We start from the raw sequence: 24542 nt of genomic DNA on the forward strand, positions 1-24542 counted from the left end.
AACTTAATTTTGCTGCAAGGGTGATAGCCAAGTTTAAAAGTCCACGAAATACCTAAACATCTTGTTTTGGTTACAGAAAATACTAAAGTGTTTAGTACTCATCAGGGTGAACCAGACATTTTGGTCTTCAAACAGGTTTTATTTATGAAAGTTTTACATTTTTAAACAGACTAGAGGATTTGAATTAGGGAAGATAAGCTTCATGGTGATTCCGGTGGTCTTTGTCTTAGCTCATCATCTTCCTTCATACCTGGTTGGAGAGACCAGATTTGTGCCTTCTAAAAAGAATGTTGTCATGTCTGGAGTCTTACAAACCACCATGCAGGTCTCATACAGGTTTGTCTCTATATGAAAGTTGCTGTATCGTCTATGCAAACTACGTAGATGGCAGGAAAATGTAGATTAAATGTACTAGATTTACCATGAAGTCCCTTTCCCCCTCCTTCTCAATTGGTTGGGAACAGGACACAAGGAGGGGAGGAGGCAGCATATGCCTGGCCAATCCTCGAACCCATACGCTGAGTAAAAAGCACACATATGCTCTCCAAGATACATCCACAGATTAATACTTATGAAAAGCAAGCAGAGTAGCCAAAATTGACCCCTGAAAAGACCTTGTGTCTTTGCAGTGGTAACATGACATGAAGTCTGAGTACTTGAAACCTCTTGATCTAAGAATACAAAACTGAAAATACTATCCACCTGGTTACAAAGGCTTTTGGTGCTTTGTCTGGCGCAATAGCTCTATATGTTAAAGGCGCATGTTCTGAGATCTTGAAGGAGTTTTTCATTTACAGGTAAAATTTCAGAGCCTAGACTACAGTGTCTTCTTCGACAAAGAATAGTGGTGTTCACTGAGGAAGAGGAAGCATAATTTCGCAATTTAAATTAAACTCCATGTAGAACCTCATAATGAAGGGGGAAAAAAGACTAATAGAAGAAAAACTATGCCTTTGCTTTAGTCGAAGACAGTGGAAAACACTTCATATGAAAGAACTTTAAGCTTCAAGGTTCTTCTGTTGGAAGTGACTGCCACTACTAAAGTATTCAATAAAAGTTATGGCGTAAGCTCAAACAATTTGCTTATATGCTATAGCAAGACATGAAGTAATTAGACTAAAAAGCTAGGTCTTAAATCAGCCAATGAACGTGAAGGCGGTCAAAATGATAAGTCACTGCTTTATTTCGCAACCACAATACCAGTATGAGAATTCAGGTGAGCCACAATAGATGAGCAAAACAAGTAATAATTAAAAGAAACATTTAAATCCCTGCATCAGCTACAGAGAACATTAAAACCAGTGAGGTTTGTATCTATATGTTGTTGTTGTTCAAAGTTGTATATATGATTCATGAATACAAAGCCTTTAATATTAGTGTGAGTCTTCTAAGGAAATTCAGTCAACAGTGAAGTCAACTTTCATTACTGACAGAGCAAAAGTTAACAATTTGAGGCTACTTGGACTTCTCCCAGAATGCTCCCTAATTACACGCAGAAGAGTGACAGCAAGTTTGATACACAAAAAAATAGCAACTTGAACACTAATTTGCAACTTTAGGTAACATTTCTTTAAGATATCACTTCTAAAATGGGTTTGATGCATAGCAATATTTAAAATGATGATGAGAATTGGCATAAAACAATAATGGGTGATGTAGGAAAGTGCCTTTTTTGACATGCCATCCCAATTATTTGCCTGGTATTTGATTCCATTTTGACAAAGTGCACTGGGTTCCTGCTGTCCAGGCCCCTAGTGCCAGATATTCTTCCCTAAAACTGTACAACTGTTCTTCCAATTGGCCATACCTTTAGCACCCCTGCAAGTCCCTAGTAAATGGTACTACAACCCATCACCAAACTGATGTAGGCTGGCATTGGTGGCTGCATGTCTTGGTGCAGATAAAAGTGCAAACACGACCTGGCACACATCCCTGTGCGCCATAACTACAGACACTGCATGCAGTATAGGTAAGCCACCTCTACAGCAGGCCATAAAGCCCTAAGGCAGGGTGCAATATACTACATTCGTGGACAGGTCTGCATGAGCAGATGTGCCCCTGTGATCCCTAAGCCAATGTTTAGATGTCACAAGTGAACAGGGAAGTCGTTTTTAGTACATGTGCTGGGCACTGGTAAAAACAAGTTCCCCAGCTAAATGATTGCTTCACTGAAGTTAGGTATCGAATACCTTGTATTAATAAACCCACACGGATTCCAGTGGTGGATTTATTAATACATGCACCCAGAAACTACTTTAACCCTTTCCCTGCTCATGACGAGCTCAGCTCGTCATGCAGTACACTGGTCGTGTGCTTTATGACGAGCGGAGCTCGTCATGAACAATGGAAATCTGAAGCCTTCAGCACAGAGCGGGAATTGCTGTAGTAGTCAAGGTGTTAAAGATGCCCCCTGAAACCCTACCAGCCTCTAGTGTGGAGGCCAGCCTTCCAGAACAGACAGGTTTCTTACCAATGCAGTTGAGAGCCTATGCCCCTCAGGGCAAAAACAATGCTGTTGTGGCCAGAGGTGTTGTCACTTCCTCCAAGCAGGATGTCTCAGTAATCAGCATTTCGAGGCAGGAGGCTTCAAAGGCCTCTGCCACCTTTTATATGTGAGTACAGCTTCCTCAGACCGATGTAATGCCAACCCCCTGCCCTGGGCCCGTTTGGCACAAGGACAAGCGGGAAATCAGATATGCAGCAAGGCATGGTATACTACTAGGCCAGTCGCACCCATAAGCTGAGCTGTCTGATGTGCCCCCCTTTAGGAAAATTCCACCATCTTGGTTTATTTAGAACGTTTTATATAGCGCGAACAGGATCTTTGCAGATATCAGAGCGCTTTACACGGCTGGGAATGCCAGCAAGAGAGTGGGGTTACACATAAGTAGTACAGCACATCAATATTACAAATATAACAGTTAAATGTGTGCATAGATAGTCAGTAGCATCAATAATACAGGTGAAATACATAGTCATACAGTTCGAACAGCGATTTAAATGTGTGCGTAGATAGTAGCAACAGTAATTCAGGTGAAATACATAGTCATAGAATTCGAACAAAGTAATACAGGTCGGAGTAGGGTCTTTCCAAATCCACGCTAATAGGTCAAGTGTATTTGGCCATAAAAATAGCTTTTACTTCTTTCTTAAAATGTGTGAAGGAGGAGATGAGCCTGGTTTCAGGAGGGAGTGAGTTCCAGATCCTGGGTGCCATTCCTGAGAAAGAGCGTTTATAGGTTTTTACCTTCCGGAATCTTCGAGGTTTTAGCACAAGATTGTCTGTGCCTCTAGTGTTTCTAGAGCCGCCAGAGATTGACAGCTTCTGAGTGAGGTATCTGGGAGAGCTCAGGTGTAGAGCCTTGTGTGTCATGCAGGCGATTTTCAAATGTATTCTGGCTTCAAAAGGCAGCCAGTCCAGTGTTTTCAGATCAGGGGTGATGTGCAAGTGTTTTTTTGATCCAGTGAGGAGTCTGGCTGCAGTGTTTAGAGAGGCTCTTAGGGGTGCAGTGCTGGTTAGCGGGAGACCGCAAAGGGCGGTGCTGCCGTATTCAATTCGAGGGATTACTAGAGCTTGTACTGCAGTTTGAAAGTCTTTGGCTGGTAGGAAGGGTTTAAGTTTCCTCAGTGTATTGATTTGGAAGTTCGCTCCCTTAGTAGCCTTGCTGATATGATGCTGCATGTTAAGGTTGGAGTCGAGGGTTATGCCTAAAGATTTCGCTGAGTCCACTATGATGGGTTGGACATTGAGTGCAGTTAACTGTTTAAGCAAGGTTTGCGTGATGGGGATCTTCGTGGGAGGTGTGATCAGCAGGAATTCTGTTTTCAGAGCATTGAGTTTGAGATGATTATCAGCAAGCCAGGATTGGGTGTTTCTGATCGTAGAGTTCAGTAGTAAAATGTCGTTGGGGGATTGTAATTTGAGATATAGTTGGGTGTCATCTGCGTACATGTGAAAAAGTACATTGGATGCTTAGAGCAAGGTGGTGAAAGGTTCCATAACTAGGTTGAACAGGGTTGGTGATAGGGAAGATCCTTGTGGGACGCCCAACGACACAGGTATTGGAGAGGACATCCGGTTGTTACTCTTGAATTTCTGCGACCTGTTGTGTAAAAAGGAGGTGAACCACTTGAGAACAGTCCCAGAAAGACCCATTCTTGTGCTCAAAAGATCGAGTAACTTCTCATGTTTGACAGTGTCGAATGCCGAAGAGAGATCAAGCAGGATGAGGAGGCAGGTATTACCTTGATCTAGAATTTGAAGGGCGTCATCAATTATGTGCGTCATAGCTGTTTCAGTGCTGTGTCCTGCTCGGAAACCTGATTGATGCGGGTTGAAGTTGTGTTTAAAGCGTTTAGCGGCTTTTTTGGTGAGTGCGGATGGGTAGTTGATTTTAAATGTGTGCTTGCCGATGGGCTCCATGCTGGGATGGCGGTATATGTGTAGGTGAGTGTGGCGGTAAGGTGGGTGTGGGAGGGTAGATGATAGTGCGACACGTGCGCAAAGAACAATGCAGACAGTAGGTTACATGGTACACCAGTGACCTTAGTGAGTAACAAAAATAGCTAACATATAGGGGTAGCAATCCGAGTAAAGCACTATGCCGACAGTAAATTACGTGGTACACAAATGCCACTAGTGAGTAACAAGATAGTCAAAATAATCAAGATAAAGAGGTAGCAACCTGTGCCAGCCAAAAATAAACAGTGTGAATGGGTGTAGCTTACACAGTGTACACTAATGAATGAAGAAATATGAGGAAGCGGACGGTACAGCTTAAATAATGTAGCGAAATATACAAGAATATAAAAATATGAATGGTGTCAAACGGTGCATATCGAGCAATATTAATACTAGTTATTCACCAGAACAATTTGAGGTAGTGCTCGGTACATTGACAGTGAAGAAAAGTGAGAAATGTGCAAGTTTACAAAAACGAAAATGTACACAATACAGTGTATGAGTCACAAATCTGAATCAAAGAATAGAAGGTGACATTAGTTAGTAAACAACATAAATGGGGTAGCACTCTGAGCGTTATTATGTTCAGAATATAGGTAGAATTATAATACTGCAATAATAGGCAGAGATTCATTCATATATGAGGTAGCAATCTGCATTACAAATGTTCAACATATAGGAAGGATTATACTGCTGCAATAATAGGCAGACATTCTTTCATGTATGAGGTAGCGATCAAAAGCAGTGCATTACAAAAGTTTAAAATACAGGTAGGGGAATAGTAGTTTCATATATGAGGTAGCAATCTGCATTAAAACTGTTCAAAATATAGGTAGAATTATAATACTGCAATAATAGGCAGACATTCTTTCATGTATGAGGTAGCAATCAGAGTCAGTGCATTACCGAGTAACCAACAAACCAACAACCAACAAACATCCTTTCACAAGATGGTGTGAATACATAACTGAGCACAGAAGTTGGTAGATGAGATTAGCCTACTATGCTAGGTTCTTAGTGTCTGTTCAGATAATGATCCCCGCCCGAGAGAGACTAGTCAAAAATGGCCGCCAAATAACTGGGTTAGACAGTAGTCCTCTGTTTGTTGCTGTTGCTTGGCTAGCAGGGAAGAGCAGTTTCCCTTCCTCTACATGCAAGCAGTGGAGGTGGAGATATTAGTCCTCTGTCTGCTGCTGTTACTTTGAGCATAGGGGAAGGAATTTCACTTTCTGTCTAAGCCAGCAATGCTTCAGCTCGCTGGATGGAATGCTTATCTCTGTGTGGGGGAGTTAATCTGAGGAGCCTCGTGGACAGAGGTACCGGAGGGGATTTATTGTTACAGGTTTATGGCTCCAGCCATTTTGAACAAAGGAGGTATTTTGAAAAGTGTGCAGGCGGGAAGGAGAAATAAATACCTTACGTCTCTGTGTGCCTTTTGAGTCTGCCAGCAGAACTTTTGAAGCAGTGGTTTAATCCAAAACGTGTCTCAGTCTCTTCCGATATGCCGAAATATGTAAATTGTGTGTAATTAACCTCCAGAGATTAGATCATGGCTCCAAGTCTATTACCGTGAGGGCAGCGCAGGCAATTGCCCAGTATCCCGGTATTGGTGATGGGAGTATTAGGAACTCTGGGATAGGGTTATGCCCACTTTTCATAGAAGTGGTCATATAAGGAGTGTGGTGTACCCCAAAGATAAGTAGCCCATTAACGATCACCCATCACTCTCCTTAACGCCCCTAAATGTAGTATTTAGGAGATCCCCTGGCACCAGGAAAGCAGATTCTACTGACCTGAAAAGAAGGACATCGAAGAGCCTAAAAAGCAAGACTGAGAATGCAGCAACTGACATGGCACCAGCCCTGTCGGTCTGCCTGCTGTCCCCAACAACTGTGCCAAAGACGACTCGTCCTGCAGCTGCTCTGCCTCCAAAAGCCTGGGGCAACTGCCACCACTTTAAGAAGCCACCAGAGTCTCCTGTGCGGTAGCGGAGCTGCTCCCCTGCAGGCACCCAAGAAGAACTGCAGGAACTCCGGATCTCCAAAGACCCGACACCCGAAGGCCCCACTACACCTGTACACTCTAGCCCACGTCAGAGTGGGCAAATGGTGCCGGCGAGGTCCTGAGACCCTCCAACATTGAACCCAGACCTGGGTTGGCCCGGACTAGACTCCAAGTCGCCACCTGCATCCTCTTTGTGCAGAGCCCCTCCAAGGCGAGTGTCTCCTGCAGTGAGAACCCGATGCCTAAGGACACCACTGCACCCAAGCCCCACAGCCAGGGGAAGAGTTGACCGAAGGTGTCCCTACATCCCCAAGCATTGTGAGACCTGAGCTCCCCTGTTGGTTCAGCCGGACGGGCCCCCTCAGTGCCTACCTGCAGCCTCTTTGTCCCAAGACCGTTTCCCATTGAAATTAAAGGGGCACCCAACTCCAAAAACCACTTCTGCACCCTGACTCCACAGAGCTTCCAGAGGTGACCTGTTGATGCTGCCTTGGTCCTTGGCCTGTACTAAATTTTACTCCAGAAGATTGGTCCTGTAAGTCGCTGCCTAGTACCTGTATGCAGTATAAGCGTTTTTCCCCATTAGATAACATTACCAAATTAGAGACAATACAAATATACTTACCTATTTTCTTCAAAGCTGCTATTTTAACAAGCATTTGCAATGCAATAGGTCTCGCATTTGCGAGCGTTTGAGCTATTGGCATTTTTAATGACAATGTCTTTTATTTATGTTTTGGATTTTAAAAACGTATAAATAAGAGGCATTGTCATTTACAATCCCAATAGCTTAAACTCTCGCAAATCCGAGACCCATTGCATTGCAAATGCTTGTAAAAGCGCCCCATGACACGCTTTCACTTTAATGGCGGCCACGCCCCTTTCTTTAGCCGACCTGCATCTAAAGAAAGGTGTGCGGCGGCTATTAAAGTGAAAGCATGGTATGGGGAGCTTTCACAAAAAAAAAATTTGCTTGTTAAGTTGACAAACAAATGTTTATTTTTTTGTAAAAGCGCCACATGTAGCGGATTCACTTTAAGGGCGCCCACCTCCCTTTCTTCAGACGCGGCTCGTCTAAAGAAAGGTGCGTGACCACCATTAAAGTGAAAGCGCACTATGGGGCGCTTTTACAAAAAAAAAAAAAGCATTTGCCTTTCAAGTTGGTCTGACAGACAGCTGTGCTAAACCCATAGCACGGTACCCGGGAGCAAAGCGGGCACCCTTGCAGGAAAGCACTTCGTTCCTGCAACAGGGGAAAACTATTAAAGAAAATAGTGCTAGCAGACTTCAGATAAAACAGACCGTGTAACAACACAAGTAAAAAGTCCAGTCATCATGGGAGGTTACAAATGCAGACAAGGCCGTACCAAGGAGGGACTACTAAGCCTATTCATGAATCAAAAGCAACCATTTAGAAACAACAGTAACAAGAGCCAATTGAAAAGATGGGCTGAAAATGGGCGGAGCTTCATGTTCATACCTGAATACAGCATGCCTTGTGCTGCCCAGGTTCTACCTGAAAATAGCCTACACAATAATGAAGTTCTTGGTGCTAAGAATTATATAAAAAGACGAGCAATTTTTCTAAATCGCTGTGAATCACAACTCCTTAATAAGTCTAAGTCTGCTTGACCATACTACCACATAGAGCACCTTGGGACTGTTAAAGCAAGCCCTGTCCACTAATAAGGGATACCTGGACTCTATATAATATACCAAAGAAAGGTATATTCTGTAAAGAGCCAGCTTCCTACAGGCAATATTAAAATGCTTTTTTCCCTCCATCCTTGAAACTGTTTTGTACTCCTGCCGTTGTCTAGAAAACATTTTGAATCTTTTCCTGTATGGACAGAGATTGGAGTGGAGTTGGTGACTAAGCTTAAACATGTACATTTGTGGTTGTGCATAGTCTTACAGTGCATTTCAACCCTGGACATACAGCTTACCGTCTACTTTCAACTCCTGTATGTAAATGTGCGGAAATGTGAAAATCAGAGCTTTGAAAGGCCTCAAACTGTGATGGAGTATGAGGACTGACATAATCAGAGATTATAATATTACAGCTCCGATAGAATAGGAGCCTGCTACCACAATTTTGGAAACCTACTGCATGAAGTTTTCAGGAATTTGTTCAACCTGGGCTTCTTGATGCCCACGCATTAGTGGTTGGTGAACATGAGACCAGAGGATCAAGTAGCAGTTTGCAAATTTCCACTAATGAGATGCACCTTTTTGCTTGTGAAATGTGCTGTACGAGTAGTTTGCAATGCGCTTTGGCTTTGGAATAGCCCACATGAATGCTTCTAACAGTGCATTTGGCTAGTATTTGATCCAGGGTTTCGAAAGATGCGCCTGTGCAAAAAATACAAATAGTTGTCATTTTTGCAATAGTAGAAGGATGAGCTACGAAGAACTCAACAGCCTTCCTGACTTCTAAAGTGTGTTTTTTCCCTTTTTTCTGAAGGAGGAAAAGATGGCAAAGTTATTACATTGAAGGGGAAAAGGTGAGACAACTAGGTGTTAAAACAGAGGATGTGTATGTAATAATATACTCTCTACTTGTGTATTTAATACTACGCTCTACCTGTGTACTGTATGAATAAATGGTTGCTCTAATGAAAGGGTGTGCAGTTTACAGACCCTTCAGAGGGAATGAACAGTGAGTAGGAAGAAATTAGTTACTTATCTAGAATTCTAGTTTAGCAGCTTGCAACTCCTCTAGAGCCACACACTGTGCATTATTCCACTATGCAGTGGTTGGGTCGAAGAGAGCGATTTTTTTTCATTTTTGGAGTCGACCATAGGTGTAACCAGTAGGAAGTCAATCCTAAGCTTACAATGCTCTAAACAAGACCCATTCTCTTTTTGAGTGGTGTGGGGGGCAGGGTGGGTTGTGTTTTTTTTGGGGGGGGGCATGGGGGATCGGTTAACATAGGCTCCCATGTTTGCCTGGGAGATGGGAGGGTTACACGTGAATCTAGAAGTATTTCAAGATGCAAATCTAGAATTACAGGTAAGTAACCAGAATGGACTAAGATTCGTGCAAGCTCAAATTCTGTACCTAGAAATGTGAGATTTCAATTGTTACATTTGTTCTATTTACACAGGGCATTTCTAACACTAAGAAAAAAGGCTCAGATTTATCGGACTGCTGCGACGTGCCCTCGGAGTGGGGAACAAGGAGTAGAAATGTTACACTTGGTGTGGACATGTTCACTATTGGTGGAATACTGGAGGGAGGAAGTATCCTGTATTAATGAGGTGATGCAGAGATCTACTGAGTGTGCTCCTGTAGTCGGTCTACTGGGGGTATTCCCAAGACCTGCGAAGCGTAAAAACACAACAGGAGTGATTGACTTGGCCCTGGTACTTGCTATTCAGGAGGTAACTGAATTAGAAAGCACATAGCCCACCCACCCAGGGTGGCAAAATGGAAAGAGGAGCGATTCGGTGGGTAGGTTACGAGAGTTAAGTGCTGTTTAGTAAAGTAAGGAAAGGAAGAGGATAAACTGAAAGAATGCGAACATGGGATAACTTATTATGAGTGACGAACCAGGGTGCAAGCATGGGATACTGTGAGTGCTGAATCCAGGGAAGAAAATGAGTAGAAGTGTAGCCGGGATTATAGTGCATGTATTGGTAGAGCTGAAAAGTACTTTATAAATTGATATGTGTTGCACACATCCAGGCCTGGAATTTGGGGGCAGAGGGAGATGGGGTGAGTGGATTAGTAATTGTTATTGTAATATTGTGAATGCTTTATTAAAAATGTAAAAATTAGGTTTACAAAAAAGAAAGTTCCCAGTTTCTTTTGCAGCATGTACCTCTTGTAGATTCACATGCTGTACATTAAGTACTGTAGCAGGGTTTCCGTTCTCCCACAGAACTGTGCATAGAGATCTAGAACCTCAGTGAGTTAGGATGATCCAAAACTCATCTCAGCGTCAGAAATCCCCTTACCTAGCTAGCTACAGTGTCTCATGGCTCATTATGGAATGATCCATGTCTTAGACAAACCAGAACATGAACTTTAGAATACCTCAGGAATCGTGGAACACATGAACACTCTTTCGTTATATAATCATTTCAAACCAAAACTGAGAGTCAAAGAACACAAGTGCAAGTTTGAAATATTTATTATTCAATGCAAAGTTCTCAAACGCAGTATCTTGTATAATACCAAAATGCAGATTATAAAAATCAGAGTCAGCAGCATAGTCACTAATCCATAGTAAGCAAAGGGTGATAGCATGTTATAATGCAAAATCTATAGAAATCTATATCACCTATATTTCACGCACCCTAGTTTAGCATATTATTTTATATCTAAGAAGGTCTCATTCGGGCTTTAGCAGGGCGAACCCATACCTCTAAATGTCAGTAGGAGTAGATCACATCAACAGCTACCAGCTCTCTTCATGCGCAGCACCAAGTGTCTACTTTCATTCCGTGTAACTATCTTAAACCCGCGTAGAGCCCAAAATGTTGGCATCAACATTATTTGTGTTATGTCTAATGTGGTGCGAGGATCAGGCCTTCCAGCAACCTTGTGTTAGGTTAATCTTAGACTGTTCAGCTCTCAGTGTGCAGACAGTTGTACCAAGTGTACCAGGCAAAGCCGATAGCATAGAAACAACATATTATTCTCAAATAAACCACCTCACCGCTTCTAGGGTGAAAGCGACAACAACAAGTAGGTGTCGTGTGCAAAACTGAAGCCGAAGGAAAAACGGCTGTTTAAACATGTAATACACTCATGCTAACTTAACGCAATATATGTAACGAAGTATCCATATGACAGTACCAGTATTACCCATTGTTTTGGGGGTGCTGGAAATGCTGCCCAATAAGGGTGAAAAACTAAAGACTGTCATTGAAGTAAGTGTTATCATGCACTGCATTTACCGTGATGCTTTGAGGCAAACTACATGCTGGGATGTGAGGCAGTGTGCTCCCACCCTCTTTTTGTTTGAAAAGGCTCCCTTGAGCTGATGAGCGGACAAGCTCTGGCTGATGCACCTGCACCCAAGGGTTGGTACAGACCCTTGGAAGACTTTCAGCAGCATTTTCAGAATCCCCCAAAAGATGTGTTGCACTCTACTAAAGAAGAACAACTATCCTGAAACATGTTTAGAGGTACACAGCGCTAGATGCACCAGCAAGGGTGAAAACCTAAAGATTGTCACTGAAGTAAGTGTAATCATGTACTGCATTTACCATTAGGCATTGTGGTGAACTGAGTGCTGTGATGTGAAGCAGTGCGCTACCACCCTCCTTTTATAGAAATAAAGAGTTAAGGCCTTGAGGAAACAACGAATTATGAAAATTCACAGAACACATGTTGACCTGAGTGAGTGAGTTGCTCGTTAAGTAAACAAGCATTTGCAATACAATAGGTCTTGAATTTGCGAGAGTTTGAGCTATTTTTATTGTAAATGACATTGCCTTGGTTATGTTATGTTAACGTTTATTTATAAAGCACGCGGCTACTCCCAGGAGTGTCCCGGCGCTGAAACATCCAGACGTCACGTGACATAAAACAACTGATCCACTGCTAGGAACTCACAGCTGAAAGACCCATGTCTTAAGACTTTTCCTAAAGGAAAGAAAATCCGGACTCTGATCAGAAACGGAAGGCAAATCCATCGTCGTGAGGCAGTTGCATGAAAAGATCTGGCCCCTATCCGGGCACGTAGCACCCTAGGAGTGATGATCACGAGTTGGGATGAAGATCTCAAGGTGCACTGAGGGAGATAAGGCTACGGGGCTCCGATCTTATGGAAAGCCTTTAAAACCAGAACCAAGGCTTTAAACAGAATTCTTTTCTGTACTGAAGTCAATGAAGAGTAGAGAAGAGCTGGGTCGTATGGGTTCTAGAGCCTGTTAAAAATATGGCTCTGGCTGCAGAGTTCGGAATCACTTGAAGTCGGATCAGAAGATATTCAGGAAGACCGAGATACAGGGAGTTAACATAGTCCAATATGGACATTATCAGTGCCTGAACCACTATCTTCCTGTAAGGGATCGAAAGCAATGGCAGGAAGTTTCGCAGCATTTTCAACAACCCGAAGCATACCCTGGCTACAGAGTGTACTTGGTCCTTCAAAGGAAGAGTGGAATCCAGCTTGACTCCCAGATTTTTCACTGAGGAAACGGCAGTCACAGGGGGCGACATATCCCGGGGCCATCATTCATGCCAAATATTCGGAGGTTGAAGCCCGAAGAAAATAATCTCAGACTTCTCGGAGTTGCATTTTAAATGGTTATGACTTAACCAGGAGAAGACTTGAGAGGCAGGTGTTGATCAAATTGCCATTAAACTCGATTCCCTTCTCGCAAGTGAACAACAGCTGAGTGTCATCAGCATATGACACTATTTTGACACCAGATTTCTCAGTGAGGGGGGCCAGGGGGCCAAGTACAAATTAAAAAGTGTAGGCCTCAAAACAGAGCCCTGAGGCACCCCACATTCAAGAGGGGGATTTCCGTCGTAAAAGGAGGCGACCAGATGGTTTGAGAGTGATTGGCAAGAAAAGATGCAAACCAACTCAACACCGTGCCTCCAATACTGCTATCCCTGAGTCTTTCCAGTAATCTCGGGTGAGGCATGGTGTCAAAAGCTGCGAACAAATCAAACAGCACCAAAACAGCTCTCCATCCTCTATCCAGGGTAGCTTTAACCGTTTCGGCAACTTCCAGTAGGGCCGTTTCGGTACTGAAGTTGGCTCTGAAGCCAGACTGGCTAGGGTGTAGCAAATCATTGGTCTCCACATGGTTAGTTAGGACTTTATTAACACATTTTTCCAGAACCTTTGAAAAGAAAGGTAAAAGCGAGATGGGTCTATAGTTGCATGCTGTCTCAGGGTCCGACGAAGGTTTCTTTAGTAGCGGAAGGATCTTAGCATATTTCCACCCCTGTGGCATCAGCCCCTCCCGTAGAGAGTGTTCAAGACAGAATTCACCCAAGAGTTGATCACATCTGCTATTGAGGACAGTACTTTGGCTGGGCAGGGATCTGTAGGCGAGCCAGATTTCAAAGTTTTCATAAACCCTAGGGATTGCCCTAAAGTAATCTCTGGGAACTCCCTTAGAGAGGCACTGTGGCTGGGACATGCAGCTGGCAGGGAGCCCCCATCAGTACCCTCTCGTTCCAGTGATTGGGCTTCAAAAGAATCCTTGATCAATTTAATTTTTTCATAAAAAAAGAGGGCCATACTTTCCGTCCAACTACCAGTGTGAACAAACGGTTGGCTTGTAGAGGCAGGGGAGGTGAAACCCTTTTATTTATGTTTTGTTTTTTGAAACATAAAAAAAAGCCATTGTCATTTACAATGCCAATAGGTCAAACTCGCGTAAATGCGAGACCTATTGCATTGCAAATGCTTGTTACCGAAAAGCCCTTTCTACAGCGCATACTGGCTCTTTTAACGTTACTCACAAAAACAAACAAATACAGGTAAAGCAAGAGATGGCTTTGTGTTACCAAAAGCACTATGCTCCAGCACTGGAATTATAATCAACATAGTGGCAGAACTTAAATCCCAATGGCAGGAGTCAGGATGCCTCACAAGGAACATATTAACCTGTAATAATGTGCTAGTATCTGTTGGAGGAATATGGTTAAAGACCAGTGTGCACACTGATGAGACATGTGAGTCTAGGACAGTGTCTCCTGTGAATGAGCAGTGCGGACCCTGAGTAACAGTCTCTTAATCATGCAGTTTTGCCCTCTGCACTAGTCCTGTTATTATCAGCGCTATTCTTATTGTCATCGGCACTAGTCTCGTCATCAGCACTAGTCTCATTGTGATCATCAGCGCTATTTTCGTTGTTGTCATTAGTGTAGTCATCAGCACTAGTCTCATTGTTGTCATCAGCGCTATTCTCAATGTTCTCGTTAACACTAGTCCCAATGTTATCAGAGCTATAGTCATTGTTCTCGGGGAACAGCGTTTACAACGCAACTTTTACCACACAGTACCTTTACCACGCAACTTTTACAACGCAAGTCGTTACAAAGACTTGCGCTGGGGGGAGCTATAGGATAGGGAATAGTTTAATTTACTATCCAAAAGCTTCCCTACTATCCACGGGGACTGGAGTTGGAATAGTAAATTGAACTATTCACTATCCAGCGCCCCCCAACGCAAGTCGTTGTAACGACTTGTGTTGTAAAACCTGCGTGGTAAAGGCATGCGTAGTAACGACATACATCCATTGTTCTCATCAGTGCTATTCTCATTGTTGTCATGAGCACTAGTCCCATTGTTATCATCAGAGCTTTTTTCATTGTTATCACCACTAGTCCCGTTGTTATCAGGGATATTCTCATTGTTGTTATGGCCACTAGTCCCATGGTTATCAGTGCTATTCTCATTGCTGTCATGAGCAATAGTCCCATTGGTATCAGTTGTATGCTCTTTATAGGCATTAGCACTAGTCCCATTGTTATCATCAGTCCTATTCTCATTGTTGGCATCGGCACTAGTCCCATTGGTATCATAAGCGATATTCTCATTGTTTTCATGGGCACTAGTACCATTGGTATCATCAGCGCTATTCTCATTGTAGTCATGGGCACTAGTCCCATGGTTATCAGTGCTATTCTCATTGCTGTCATGAGCAATAGTCCCATTGTTATCATCAGCGCTATTCTCATTGTTGTCATTGGCACTAGTCCCATGGTTATCAGCGCTTTTCTCATTGTTGGCATAGGCACTAGTCCCATTGTTATCATCAGTGATATTCTCATTGTTGGCACAGGCACTAGTCCCATTATCATCATAAGCGCTATTCTCATTGTTGGCATCAGCACTAGTTCCATTGTTATCATCAGTACTAGTCCCATTGGTATCATAAGCGCTATTCTCATTGTTGGCAGTGTTTAAGAAAAAATTAAAAACTGCATTATTCCCTATATCAGAATAAACAGTAGTCTCTGGTAAATTGCCCATGGTTTACTGCTCAATATTGCAGCGCCGTGATATCCTGGTTGGACGAATGTTGCGCTTTATAAGTACACATAGCAATAACAATCAGCACTAGTCCCATTGTTATCATCAGTGCTATTCTCATTGTTGGCATCGGCACTAGTTCCATTGTTATAATCGGTGCTATTCTCATTGTTGTAAGGAGCACCAGTCCCATTGGTATCATCAGCGCTATTTTAATTGTTATCAGCACTAGTCCCATTGCTGTCATCACAGTTACTCCCATTCACTTAGAACAGGTCTTGAAAACACTGAAATGTGGTGCTTGTTGCTGTTTTCTTCCTGCAGATTTTGAAAAGCCCTTGCTGTTGACTTTACTTAAAGAGCAGATCTGCCTTCCGAAAAATCGGACACAGTCTGGGTATCTGCTACAAGTGATTCTGGAAGGAAGCCAGGCGCTGACCAAAGCAACCTCCATGGGTGACAATGTATATGCTACGGATGTTGTCTGCTGTGAAGCTTAACAATTTCACCGTCTGCCAACCACATAAAAATAGGTAGACTTTGTTTTATAAATATCGCTACCCTGGGAGGTGTGAAAGTGGAGCTGAAAAAACACGGCTTCTTTCATTTAGTGCTTCCCTGAGAAATGGATCCTAAAAAAAAAAAAAAAAGAACAAACGAGCCATGTGGTTTCAATTATTGCCGACGGACGGTGCGCGTAATATACACCAATAGGCCATGGGCAGCTTAATGCGCCCGCCTTTGGCCTATTGCATGCTCTCTTGGTAAAAAACACGCACACAAAGCCCAATAGCGTGCCACAAAAAGAAAAGCGCACGCGTGTGCCATTCCTAAGTCAGCTTCTGAAATTCCATTTCTACCTACTAAATGTCTCGTGCTACGCACTGCAACGCTAGGCGTGAGACCTAAAAAGGAATATTGAACGTTCTAATTGGACTAAAGAACTTTGAACTTGCATGGAACGGATTTAGCCAACATTATCATTGTTTGCATGATTGAATAGATCAACCAAATCATTTGGAACCATAAGGATTTCAAAGAATTAGTCTGGTGTAACACACGGAGTCGGTGAGGGCTAACACCTTTTTTAGGTCAATTTACAGTACAAAAAAGGTGCCTATTGGTTCTCCCCAATTTATGAATTTGATGGTTTCTTTAGTAACAGCATTTTCTAACACGTGCGGTGCAAGTACAACAAAATAATTGCTCCGTTTTCTAATACCTTTTGCTATATACTACAAAAAAGTCTCTCTTTTCATCTTCTGAATTTCGAACTCTAATACTTCAGTCTTCAAAAACCATGCCTGTTAGGGACTCTGTAAAGTTTTAGCACTGTATTATGGCATTTGGCACCCACTTTCAAGCCCTTCGAGGCCAAATAGTCTTTTTGTAACAAAAGGCATTGTAAAACAAACAGGCACTCTCACTATGGTATCTCAGGAGATGGGAAAGGCAGATTTAATGGCGGTCTGAGCATGGAAACTTGCTATTGCATAAGGGGCAGAATTTAAAAGGGGATTTTTCTAAAACTAGAAATTTTCTAGTGGATCCGTCAAGCGGGGGACGAGAAAAAGGGGGGCTCCTAAAACTAGTTTTTCCCATTCCTTTTACCATAGCAACTTTAGATTCAGCTACAGCCCAGCTGAAGAGATTTACACCAAATTTGGCAGAAAGCTAGATCTTGGTGCAGAAACAGTTCTTATTGCATTTTGTTGTAATTCTGCTCAGATTTTTGGGAGAAATTAAAGTTAAAAAGAAAAAAGTGTATATATAACAACGCAGAGGATCTGTGGGCAGACATATCTCATGCTGAGATCTGATTGGCTGCCACATCAACTAGTAAGTCGTTTTAGCCATCTTAAGAGTCCGTATTGAGTTCAGAGTCATAGAAAGTACACACACAAAAACAGGGACAGGGTAGGAATAACCTAACCCCCTAGGCCTGGGACCAAAAACATACATTTTTCTTTTTTAATTCTGTTGCAAATTTGCCAGAGGATCCGATCCATGGCAAAAAAAACTAACAACAAAAAATAAAATACGGTCTCAGCAATTGTTTCAGGAAAAAAACTTGGGTGGGCCAAGGCAATGGGGAGGAAAGAAAGGGATGCTTGTATTTATTTTTGGGAGGTGGACCGTGGCCTCCCTCTCCAAGCCTCTGAGAGGCCCTGGGACTTCACCCCAAGGCTAAGGGAAAATAAATTGGGAGGGGGCATGTGGCTCCTCTCCACATGCCTTAACAAGGGCCCAGGGTCCCATCCTCCAGGGCAGTCACAGTTATTAAAAGGGAGGGGTGATCCCCGCCTGACGAGAACATTTTTAAATCTCTCACCAGAGAAGAGCAAATATACTAGCCTGTTCCCACTAGGCAGGAGAATTAAACATGCTCCCACTGGCTGGGAGCAGACTTCTGTTCCGTTTCCCTGCCCCCACTCCTGCAAGCAGGGAAACAGAACACATGCTGCTCCCACCCGGAAGGGAAACAGAACACAAATTCCTCCTACCCAGAAGGAGCAAGCAGCTACTGCACCATGCTGGGAACTGGCTGGGACTAAAGGTGCCGTGGCCTTTAGTCCCCCGAGCCCCAATGTGTTATTTGAGGATGCCCCACCCTACCAGTGGGATGGGGACCCCAGGGCCCAAGAACGCTCTGGTATGGGGCCAAGTGGCCCCCTTCTTTTTTTGTTATATTTAGTCCCAAGGGATGTGGGCCCGTGGCCCAAAGAGGCTGGGGGAACAGGCCCAGCAACCCCTCTGCCTGTTTAAATTGAATTTGGAAGTGTTGGGATCCCTGGGGCCTAATGAGGCAAGGGGAGGTGCATTGTTCCATCTTTCTCTTAATCTAAATGTTTGGGGCACACACCCATACTTTTGAAAGGCCCTGGGGAACGGGGTCCTCGGAGCCACAACAAGCTCAGGGAGGTGGGCAACCAGGTCCTGCCCCTTTTTAATGGAATTCGACCCCAAGGGCCTATTAAGGCCAGGGACAGGAGGGAGGGGTCACATGGCCCACCTAATATTATAATTTGGTCCTGGGGGGAGAGTCCCAGGAGCCAATAAAGGCTTGGGTTGCAGAGCCCCCTCCCCTCCCTATATATGCTTTGGCCCAGGGGTTGGGGTCCCCAGGGCCTGATGGCCCTGGGGAACCCCCAGGCATGCCCCCCAGGGCTATGCTGTGCAAGCCAAAGGCTGTGCACCGCGTGAGGTTAGAGGTCTGCTGGCGGGGTTGGCCACAGGGCATGGCGGCAGGCCAAGCCCGGTGGCCAACTCCTGCTGCACATGACCTGTCTGTCTGCAGGGAGTTGAACATAGGACCTGGATTTGGAAGCAGGGCCTTACTGAAAGCCCAGCCCTACGGCCAACCCCACACCGCGCACAATGAAAGCTGTGGGCAATGTGGGGCTTGGCTGCCCCCTGTTGGGTTGGCCATAGGTTGGCCTCTGGCCAGGCTCTTTTGCCAAGCCCCCGCTGTGTATGACCACAGGCGTGCGCAAGTTGGGGTTGGTTGCCCACAGGGGTGTTCGCAAGAGGTTCTAGCCACAGGTTAGGCCCTGTGGCTAATCCCCGCCACGCACAGCCAGGAGGATAGGTTTATCTATAACAAAAAAATATTACGGCACATTAAAAGAAAAAAACTGGAAATTTACAGAAAAAAACAAAGGTTAAAGTAACATTTTAGCTAGCTCACGTATTCAATAACAACGTAACATTTTAAACTCTAAAAGCCACCGAAATTCATCACTTATATTTATCTCAAGTAACAAAAAATCATGCCCTAAAGTAACTATAGCTCGCACCCTCGCGATGACCTGCCAATTACATCTTTTATGACATCACTGATAATATTACTGCAACATTTACAATGAAATTATTGATGAGAAAACTGTGCATGGCAGATGTCTGAGCTATAATTACCTTATACATTACCAGTTACAGTCAGCTCAGCTGTTCCATAGGAAAAGTGTTTTTGTGTTGCTAATAACTTTAGCCCCATTTGACGAATCTCCACAAAACTTTCCTAACAGGTGCTACATTCTGAATAGCTTATGCATGGAAAATTTCAGGGTGAACCATCTAGCGCGGGCGGAGACAAAAAGGATGCCCCAAAACGCAAAATCCCCATTCATTTTCAATAGACTTCTTTAGGAAGGGCTATAACAAAAGCTGGCAAACGAAATTACACCAAATTTGGCAAGAAGCTAAATCTTGGTATGCAGATTGTGCTTTTGGTGTAAAGTCGGTCAGTACTTTTTGAGATCTTAAGATTAAAAAATATAGGTATCTCAGCTTAGCCTCGAAAGCCAGGATATCGATCTCAAGCCTCTCTACTGCTGCCCTAGTCTCTTTTTTATGCCCAACAGTCCGTGAGAGCGCACTTCCCTTGATAACAGTTGTACATGGCTAAGAATTTAAAACGGCTCCACTGAGGCCTCAGTCTTTCTAAAATAGTTTGCTGAGGCATTCATTAGGCTCTCTTTTATGTCTGGAATCTTAAGGTAATGTGTTTATCGCGATGACTTTTTGTTTCAGTTGTTTGCCCAACCTATAAATTGCCCACACTGTGCAGTGATCACATATCCCCCTAGCAAAATGGCACACATCACGAAAGTATGAAACATGGTAGGCCAATGTTAAAAGAAGGTCAATATAGGAAAGGCTACCATTAGCCCCTGAATGTAATGTAAAGTTAAGTTCTGAGTTATGGGGTATGTGCACGCCAGACATCTACTATCCCCTGGGCTGAGAGGAAGTCTGTCAATTGAGCGCGGGAGGAGGGCTGTGTCTCTTGGGGGGCAAACAATCTATAATGTTGCAAGTGGTCATGTTGAAATCTCTCCCCATTAAGAATTCAAGTAGAAGTTTACCCTGATCCGGGAAAGTGAAGCCGTGTAGAACTGGTGGAATATATATGGACAGAAAATGTATTGTCTCCCCCTTCCATGTCATAGAGAGGGCTACATAGCTACCTAGTGGATCAGTCCATGACTGGCTCACAGTCGAAGGAAGTTGTTTTTTGAGTAATATGCCAGCACCTCTGGAGCTTGACGTGGATTTAGCATGAACCATCATCTTGTATCCACAGCGATCTAAGGTTTTGCAAGCAATGCCCTTGCAATGCGTCACCTGTAAAAGGGCCACCTCAGGAGAATGTTGTTTGATACACTGTAGCATTACCCCTCATTTGATTCGGTCTGCCAGTCCATTTATGTTCCATGACAATAGTCGATTGTCAGAGATGGCTTGTGTAGCCAATATCAGGGCGAAAAACAGTTTAAAATGGGGCTTTTACCCATTCAGAGACTATTGTTGAAATCCCAGCGGAGCTTGGAATATTCACATATAACCAAAGAAATGTAGCTGGTGTGTTGGAGTACAGTGGATACCTTATTGCCAAGTGAACTAAAACTATGACTTAACTAATCCCTCCCCCCACCCCCCGATTGCCATAACTTACCAGAATTGTGTCTTGAGCTAAAACCCCTCCCGCATGACAAACTTAGGACTATCCCGTTTTATCCTTAAACTTATAATAACTGAAAACCCCACCAAAAGGAAAATAGCCCTCACCGGTGTAAACATATAAACACTGATACACACCTGCACAACCACAAACTAAATGCCATTCAAAGAAAGGAAAAGGAGAGTGAAAGAGTAGTTTTTATTTCTTCCTGAAGAAGCCAATACAATTTAACCATGTTATACAAGGTAGCAGTAAGAAAGACTGGGTTAACATTCTGTTTGAGTTTTGTTGTTTTAGGACATCACAAAAATATTGTTTGCTTCTTCCTTTTGTTTTTTTCAGTTTTATGGTCTTTGGTCTAAAGATAAAGGGTTTAGAAGCATGTTAGGTTTTATTTAATTATTTTATAAACTGTAGAGAATCAGGAACTATCAAAATCATATTTGATATTTTGGCTATGTGTGATTATTTCACAGATAGGTAAAATGGCTGGTTTCAAAATATTCTTAGCCAATATGTACCATCTCATTTACCCACAGAGAATGGTTAAAAGCCTTTGATACATCAGCCCCCTTATCGAATCAGTATTGATAGTAGGTGAACTGCCAAATACCTCAGGCTTTAAACATTCAATGCAAGGTGTATGGATAGGTATATGTGAAAAGAGTGCTGTCACCAAGTATCTGGGATAGTGGTGAAAACAGGACACCAGACTTTTTGAAAACATGTAATGCAGTGTCACTTGGAATACTGCTGCAAAAAGGTCTTACCAAGTTCAACAAAGATTGAAGTGATATTGCTTGTATTTGCAGTGATTCAGCTATGTATATGAAAATGTTGTGTGATGACCTGTCAAAATCTATACCCGAGCTGAAGTGTTTCCCTGTAGGAAATCCATGCCAAAGCATCTTTACAATCTTCAGAGTTATTAAAGAAGGTTTTTGACTTTGTAGTCCATGCTGGTGCACTGTTTTGTGATGCGCGGGAACAGAAACACAAATATTTCTAAGTTTGTGCTATCTGTGACATCAAGTAAAGTCATCCCAAGAGTGTAATTTAGTCCGTGATTCTCTGTCCTAGAGGCCGTGAATGCTATATTATCCATGTGGCGACCGTTTACAGAATTTATGCTTAGTGATGATGCCAAAGGCAAGAAATATTGATAGCGATGTGAAAAAAGCACACTCTACTGCATTGTTCGATTTTTGTAGGAAAACATGACTGCTGTAGTGGAAATAATAAAAAAAACACCCAGGTCTACCAAGTGTTCAGCGTAATTGGTGTAGATGGGCGACGCGCTTAGTGACTTTGGCACTGCAACATGTATGCCACTTGGTAAGGAAAGAAATGTTGAGGAGAAATTCGGGAAATTTTATTTTACAAGGCATGAGAAATGGCTTGCAATGATGCATAGAAATTCCCCTTCACCAACAACAGCATTTGAAGTCAATGAAAGTACACTGAACAAGTTCTAGAACCCTTCCGTAAAGGGGGCTTCTCTCCGGACTTTGAAACATAATGCTTCATTTTTGACTGCTTCAATAACTCGGAGTATTTAACAACAAGGGGTGGTGATGGACAGAGTTTCTGAATTAAGCAGAATACTCTCACCCAGTCAAGAGATCAGGGCTAGATCCAACACCGTTTTTTAGCTCACTGCACCATCCCAGCTCAGAACCTGGCTATATGCAAATTAGTCTGTTCCTGTCCCAGGCTGACTTAATTGAGTTAACAGGAGGGCTTGTTGGCCCCCCAAGGACACACTGCAGCCAAGGGGACTTCATCTCCCAACCAGTTGTGCTCAAGAAGGCAGGTTTGCAGAGTGGTGCTCAAAGCGGGCGTAATGCCAGTCGTTCTGTTCTCATTCTTTTTCGTATTTATTAGGGGAGAGGCTCAAGCCGGTTTGAAGTGTTGGCAGCCAATCAGATCTCGGCATGAGATCGGGAGGGTTTGTGGTCCCCCACGTTCCTAATCATACAGATGTGGATTTCAGTTAATATCTCTAAAACGATTCAACAGATTTACACTAAACAACAAAAAGGCACTTCCCTGGACCAACATCTACCTACCTGTCAAATTTGGTGAAATTCCGTTCAGCAGTTCGGGCTGCAGCCGTGTCTCATGGTCCTATGGGGATTAACATGGTGAAAACAGGTTTTGGGACCCCCCTCCCTTTTTCTCAGCCCCCGCTTGACAGATCACCCCTAAACTTTCAAGACAGCAGCTGAAGTGAGAGTCATATTAGTTTTGAAAATTTCATTAGGATTTGTCAAACGGTGCCAAAGTTATTGGCAAATGACTTCCCATGGAAAGTAGGTCCTCACTATAAGTACCTACTGGCGACGGCCAGGCTGTAATGTATGTATGTATGTATGTACGTATGTATATATATATACATATATATATATATATATACACATCTGTGGCAAAGGCATACGCGGCACAAAGGCATACACGTGCCAAAGGAATATACTCATGCCAAAGGAATATACTCGTGCCAATGGCATATACTCGTGCCAAAGGCATATACTCGTGCCAAAGGCATATACTCGTGCCAAAGGTCATTTATTCTTTCACTCCCTCCTAACTCATATTATAGAATTCAACTGTGCTTATTTCTGTTGCCAAAAAGGACAAACACATAAACACTGCCATTTACGATGGTAAGAATTACATTTCAACTTATCTGCTATTTATGGAACAGGAAAAAACTGCTGAAAGTCAGTTTCCACAGTTTTCTTTCCCTGGATATGGTTCACTAGCGGGAGAATGTCAATGATGGACCTGCCGAAAAGGTGAGCAACCAACTACTAAGAGGGTAACAAGAACTGCCCCTATGCTTGTATAGAAGAAATATTGCAGCAATGTTGTTTGGGAGGACCGGTGTAACAACTCCAAGAAAGAAGTAGCTCCAGAAGAATGAAATGCAAATCTCAGTACATCAGAGTTTGTGAAACTCAATCATTCTTTTGTAAGTAGCTGAAGCTTGAAATAGGCCTCATTTAGGAGGTTGAAATCTGGATCCTCCCCCTCCCCCAGTGAAAAGACTTCAACACGCAGCCAAGTACAATCTTTTTTAATTAATGCTCCGAGGACTGAGCTGAGCCCCACTATACTATAAAATCTATTATGAGGAGACAAACAAAAGAACATGGATGCAAAAGGCCTTCCTATAAAGACAGCGCTGAAACATCCCAGAAATGACCACACTAAAGTTACATTAGGATCGGCAAGGTGTGCCAATTCTAGACTGAGGGACAGAATATTCCGAGGAGAAAACACGACCCACAGAAAAGGATGGAATAATAAAGTTACGGATGATGCAAATCGCAAAATTGTAATACTGTGAAAAGCCAAATGGAGGCGGTTGATAAGATGAAGGAGACCAACCAGTGCCCCAAACTGTATTGGAAAAAATGGTATGGGATTCCCGCCTATCAGCTTCAAAGACTTCAGCTAATTCAGAACCAGGCTGCTCGCCTGGTGTTTCGTCAACCCAAACACCAGCATGTTTCCCCCCTTCTGAAGAGCCTTCATTGGCTCCCTGTGGCTAAACGGTGCTCCTTTAAACTCGGCTGCACCTTATTCAAATCCCTTCACAATCACGCCCCTGAGTTTATTTCTTCTAAACTCAAGCGATACCTCCCATCCCGCAACCTTC

General features: G+C 43.2%; 1 protein-coding gene across 2 annotated transcripts in view; it reads right to left on the minus strand.

Moving 5' to 3' along the window:
• Positions 1-24542, minus strand: part of LOC147659505 (endoplasmic reticulum-Golgi intermediate compartment protein 2-like) — a 234829-nt gene that overhangs the window by 142634 nt on the left and 67653 nt on the right. The gene's annotated exons all lie outside the window — the stretch shown is intronic.

Source organism: Lissotriton vulgaris, unplaced genomic scaffold, assembly GCF_964263255.1.
Source record: "Lissotriton vulgaris unplaced genomic scaffold, aLisVul1.2 SCAFFOLD_703, whole genome shotgun sequence".
In the NCBI taxonomy this organism is placed as follows: Eukaryota; Metazoa; Chordata; class Amphibia; order Caudata; family Salamandridae; genus Lissotriton; species Lissotriton vulgaris.